The following is a 6,233-nucleotide window of genomic DNA, read 5'->3' on the forward strand; positions in this document are numbered from 1 at the left end:
TTCCTTTTTAGATGACTTTTTTTCTTATAATAAAAACCATTTTATTATTGGACTTTTGGGTCAATTTGTTGAGGTCTGTTCATGTATACTTTTTGGACTTTTTTCAGTAATCTTTTGAGGTCTCTGTTTTGCCATTCACTTAATTTCTTTAGTTTTTTTTTTTTTTAATATTATTTTAGGTATGATTTATAAAGTGGATTATTAGTAATATTTGACCAGTTGGGATGTTAGGATTATTGCCTAAATATTGTTGTAAATTTTTTGTCAGTCTTTTTAATTATGCTTTAGGTGTTTCATCTTTTTTGTTGATTTTCTAATGCTTTTATATTTTGTTCATGGGGGTTAGTTACTTAAAGTCCCCAGATTAATGAAGTATAATAATTAGTTATGTGTTGCCGATTTAGGGCTGAGTTAGAGTTCCCACTGGGAGGGGCGTTGGATTGCATTTTCTCCCAGGTATAGATATTAGGTTTTAAAATTTGGTTTAACTGTTTTGTTATTCCCAAGAGGTTTTCTAATAATAAAGTTCTGACTTCTCTTGGGGTTGTCTATCTCCTTTTACAAGTTTTAGTGCTTTTGGGATTTTCACACCTCTGATCTGACAAGGCAGTTAGATCTGCAGAGGGGATGGGGGGGGGAGGGTGTGTAACGGGATTTATCAGTGCTGTGTAAACAACTGAAGGAATTTGAAGAGGGGTTTGTGGAAGGGGTGGGTAATGGGGGAATTCAATGGTGCTGCGGGAACAGCAACTGAAGGAGATTCAAGAGGGGTTTGTGGAAGGGGGGGGTTAATGAGGGGCATGGGGGGGCCATAAGGGACCTTCATTTGGGTTTTTAGGGCTTGTTAGTCTTTTTTTTTTTTTTCTTAAGGCAAAGAGGTAATTTGGTTTTCACCTTTGGGGTATTTATAATGTTGCATATTCATTTTCTTCATGGGTGATTGGGGGTTCTTTATTATTTATCCATGTGTTTAATTGCTGACACACCCAGTCCTTGGAAGACCCGAATACGAGTCATATAATATGGGGATTAGAGAGTGACTTCCCTCCCCAAACTTTGATATAATAATGTATTATTTTTTCTTAGATTTATTCTTTTTCCTGGATGAAATATCCCATTACTTTATCATTTGTCCTAATGGACTGTTTGGTGGTATATTCAGTAATCTATTCTACTCTCCTGTTTTGTTTTGTTTTTTTTTTTCCCGGGGATCCCGTCCCCATGGAATCAGAGGGCTTGCTTTTCCTTCCTCTGTCCCATCTTCTAAGGTGCCTTGAAACATACACACATTCGCGTCCTCTCGATCGTGACTCGCACCCTCACGGGCCACGAGAACTGCACTACGGGAGAGTCCACACTTGCTTGGTCTCGTACCGAGACCTCTCACACAGGCACACCTTAGGATCACCTCCCCAACCAAACGACTCACCAAAAAAGAAAACTCTATACTTACCCCTCCCTGGGGTCTTCGTTTGGTCTTCGTGCACAAAATTTAAGGGGTCTGCAGATTTTTTTGCTTTATTATCGAAATTTTATTAGGTTAATTGATCCAGAGTTTGGTGAGAACAGCCTTCAGAGCAGGGCTATCTGGAGATAGGACGCCTCCCTGTTCTGCAGGAGTCTACACCAAAGCAAATTGGATCCCGGGTCATGGCACCAAAATTGTTATAAGTTAGTATAAGAATTTAGACAACTCAATTCCAATTAAACATTGATAAATTTATTAAGTAAGCGATAATAAAGCAAAACAGTGCTGGGTGGCCTGGAGGGCAAGTGCCCTGCCCGAGACACACACCACCATGTAGTAAATGTCCCCTTTTTATACATTTTCAAGTCCCGGGTTTTGAATGCAATTGCTTTGAGGTTTGAGTTTGTGGCTCGTTGTTAAGTGGTCATCTGGCATTTGTCAGAGATGAAAGGTGCAGTTCTTATCAGTTGTAAATTTTACTGATACTGATACTTGTTTGTTTAGCAAGATGTCTACAATTATTTTTACTGACACTTGCTTGATTAACAGGATGTCCATGAAACTTATCTTGTTGAATTATAACAAAAGTTCCTTATTCCCTCATACACATAAGATTTTATGAACAAAGTTAACCCTTCTATTACATGGTGAAGCAGAGAGCAGCGGGGCACTGCAAAAAAAACGGGTCCAGACCCAAGTTTTCTTGACACCTGAGGCAGTTGAGCCACTGGGAACTTTGGGGGAGTAATGGGACCAGTTAGAGTCCAGGTGGAAGCGCATAGTTGACGCTTGAAATGCGCTGCTTTGACAGCGTGACAATGATGATGGCCGCTCACGACACGAAGTTCAAAGACATGGCGGTTCTGAGTGGGGTTTGCAGTGGCACAGGGTGGGGGGGAAGAGCAAAGCTGCGTGACAAGGACTCACGGGGCGGGGCGGCCTGGCCCAGCAGAGCCGAGCTGGAACTGGGGCTGGGGCCGGGGCCGGGACCGCCTCAGATCACGATCGAAACTGTTCCCCCTCGCACAGTGTGCTGAAGACAAGCCGAGACAGAGAGGTGGGGCAAGATGGAGGGCTACTGAGAAAACACGGGAAGGCAGAAGCCCGGAGCCCCCCCCCTCCCTTCCCCCCGCCGCGCTACAAAAGAAGGCAGTTAAACAACTATGCTGATGTAAACACGGTCCCTATGGTAACCATTCACTGTAGAATTCCATAAAGCCCGCCCACAACAGTCTTTGAACTTTTAACAATGTTAATGAAATTGAACGAGAGGCAAAAAATATGTTTACTTTGCAAGTTATAGTCTCCTCACAACAGTCACTCACAAATGGGAGACACGGAGTAAAGATTGCTACTCTAAGACTGAAAAACAAAAGTTTGCGTGAGAGTGGTGTCTGAAACCTTTCAAACACAGCAGCTCCCTAGGACTTGTGCTGCTGCTGTGAAGTTTGAAGGGAGCCCGGCTAGCTCAGTCAGTAGAGCATGGGACTCTTAATCCCAGGGTTGTGGGTTTGAGACCCACGTTGGAACAGTAGGCAGACAGGATATCGTCCCGAGGCTGAGCCTTTCATTTTCCCCTCCCCACGCAGTCCCTCTGCAGAATTTCCTGACTTCTCTCATCTGTTTCTGCTATGATAGCTACTCAAAACTGACTGAACTATTAATGAGAACGGTTATTAAGTTTTTTGTTAACAGTGGAAACAACTGGAAAAGGCAGATGAACGAGAGCCGAGAGTGAACTGCATTCCAGACATCGGAGATACCAGCATCTGGAGGGCATGAAGACAGCAACGGCGTGGAGAACCAGCACAGAGCAGGACGGCTATGCAGAACCGTGCTGGGAGTAGAGCGAAGGCGGGGCCACTGTTGATGCAGACGCACAGCGGTTGCAGAGCCGGGGCACTGCAGGCTCATCATGAAAAGCCCAGTTTTATTATTATGGTCGTCTTCTATTTACTACAACAACAACCTGTTTCACCATGGTCTGCACCACAGGCTGCAGGGACCTCAGCTCTGAGTCCTTCCCGTGCTCCCATGGGGTCCTTCGTCCCCCTCCTTCTGCACTGACCTTGGTGTCTATGTTTTTATCCCATGTTCTCACTCTGCTCTTCCCTGGTTGGAATTTCTTCTGTGCAACAACCTCTCTTTTTCTTTAATATGTTATCCCAAAGTCATTACTATTACTCCTAATTGGTTTGCCCTTGGCCAGCGGCAGGAAGTCCATCCTGGAGGTGACTATCATTGTCTCCATAGGACAGGGGAAGCTTCTAACAACTTCTAACAAAAGCCACCCCTGTAGCCCCCCCCACTACCAAAACCCAACCACAGAAACCCATGTGTAAGAAATAAATAAGGCGCTTTTATTACAAGCAGGAGTTTCCATGGTTGACTCATGTCAAGATGCCTGGAAGCTGTATTGTTTGGGGGGTTGGAGAGTCATTTAGTTGTCAGGGACTAAAAGTCTGCTTGCAGCTACTGCTGCTTCTGCTTACAGTTACAGTTACTTGTTGCTGTTGCCTATAGTTACAGTATAGAGGCGAACCGGGAAGCCTGTAAGACAATGGGACCAGTCAGGGCTTATTGCCGAGGCACCACGCGGTCGGGGAGGGAAACAACCTGATAGGTCGATTAAGACAACCAATGGACTGGCAAAGGGAGGTGCGAGTCGGCCCTGAGAGACCCAATCGAATCCAAGAAGAGGGGCTATATCATCTTTTAAAGAAGAAAAGGAGCGGGGCTCTCCATGGGAGGAGCAAGGGAGTGGTTATGTAAATCAAGAAACCTTAAAAGGACTCATCCCTCCTATTCTCGGTGTGCTTGGACTTGACCACAAGGTTGATGCATCCAATGTGTTGTAATTAAAGTTCTTTGTTTCACTTTATTTGACCTTCTTCAAAATTTTAATTAGAGATATTTCTCACACATGACAATTCTGTCACATGCTTTCCATCCACATACAAGGTTAAATCAGGGTTTAACATAGGTTCATCTTTTAAATAGTCACATGGTTTGCTAGGAGTCATAATGACTTTTCCACAATCCTGGTGTGGACTACCATCTTCTGGCAACAGCAAGAGTGACTTGACCTGATCCACCTTGTCCTTCCCTGGCTTCTTAAACTTGTTGGGTGGGGCTCCATATGGCTGCTTTCCATTTCCGGTTCACCCCTACAATGCAACAGGAACCATCAGTGAAAAGAGTACAATGTTTCATGAACCCATGACATGATTCCATGACATGTGGTGGAGCTTCCTCAGCACATGCCACCTGCTTTTCTTCCTCTTCATCTGTGTTATAGATTTCTCTTCCTTTTTCATTAGCTTCTGGTAAATTTTTTTCACATCAACTGCTTGACTGGGGTGGAGATAAGTTTTTCAGGTTTTGATGTTTGCTCCTCTTAGACCTTAATGACTGTTTTATTGATATGCTAAACGACTTCTCTCAGCAAGAAGCAGGACTCTTTTGTTTCCCTCTACCTGAGGCCAGGGGTGGGGGATAGGGAGATGCGATGGGTTTGGTCTAGACCTTCCTGGTGACCAGCTTATAACCAAGGAAGTGACCATGTACCCAGTATTCCATACGATTTTTACGTAAACCAGAGTATAAATAAGTTGGAGATTAGAGACCTCGCTCTCTTCTCTTCCGGTGAGGTTCAAGAACAGTGGGTCCTTGCATTGGTCTCACTTATCTAAGGCTGAGGTCTGCAGCAACCACTGGCCTACCACGTGGAGGTTTGGAGAGTGCGTGCCAATCCTGCTTTTCTAAGGGACATGGTGACATCTGTTTTGCTAGTTATTAGTATAGTTCTTGAGTTTGATTGCTTATACCTGTTTGGTGTCCCTTTTTGTCCCCTTTTGTCCCTTTTTCCCCCTTTCCCTATCCCTTCGGGGGGTGTTTAGATTCCCTTTTACTGTGTACATAGCATCTTAACTGTATATAACTGTAATATACATAAATATATATATATATTTTTATATAAGTAGCTTGACTTTGGGTTCTTTAATTTTTATAGTTTTTTTTCCTTTGCCCTAAGAGAAGAAGGGAGGGGGGAAGGGGGTTGCTACTGTGAGTTTTGAGCATTTGGCAAGGAACCAGGTGCAAACTATCATAGGAGAACTCAGGTTTGGTTTTTTTTTTCTTTGGGGGGAGAGGGACTGGGTTTCAGGGCAGAACTCGTAGAGTATGTTAGGGGGAAGTGGAAAGCTCTGGGGTCAGGGGTTTTTTCTGCTTTCAGAAAGGTCACATGGCTACTTTTGGCCCCAGTTTGCCTCCGTTCCCTCACATGCTGTTCTGCCTACTGCCCGAACTGCCTCAGATTTCACTGAAGAAGCAAGTGCCAATCTGCGGAAGAATTTTTTCTGAGGGGGAAAAGCTGCTCTTCTTCCCTCGTCCTCCTCTTTTCCGTGCTGGGGGTAGCTTGTGTCCATTGATGAGGAAAAGGAGTTTCCAACCACAGCTTTTGACAGCGTGAGTGTACAGGAAGATTACGCTCCCCCTTCTTTCTCTTTCGGTGGGGGAGGTCCGCATCTGGTTGCCTCCCGTGCTCTGAGGCCCCAGGCGGTGGCTGCCAGAGACCAACAGCACTCCCTGCTGGCCATCACAGAGCAACTGCAGCCTCTGCCCCTCCATAGATCCAACAATGTCCCCTTCTGCTTGTGGTTAGAATTGTGCCAAAAGGCAAAAAGTATTTAACTGGTTTTGGTCGGAATTGTTGGTTGTTTGGTTTTCTGTTTTTTTGTTGTGTTACCTATACACATATATTCTT

General features: G+C 44.6%; 1 non-coding gene across 1 annotated transcript; it reads left to right on the forward strand.

The window, feature by feature from the left end:
* The first annotated feature begins 2,925 nt into the window (after positions 1–2,925).
* Positions 2,926–2,999, forward strand: TRNAK-CUU (transfer RNA lysine (anticodon CUU)). The gene has a single exon. It is a non-coding gene; the product is annotated as a tRNA-Lys (tRNA).
* The last annotated feature ends 3,234 nt before the right edge of the window (positions 3,000–6,233 follow it).

Source organism: Myiozetetes cayanensis, unplaced genomic scaffold (assembly GCF_022539395.1).
Source record: "Myiozetetes cayanensis isolate MyiCay16 unplaced genomic scaffold, myiCay2020 scf78, whole genome shotgun sequence".
NCBI lineage: Eukaryota > Metazoa > Chordata > Aves > Passeriformes > Tyrannidae > Myiozetetes > Myiozetetes cayanensis.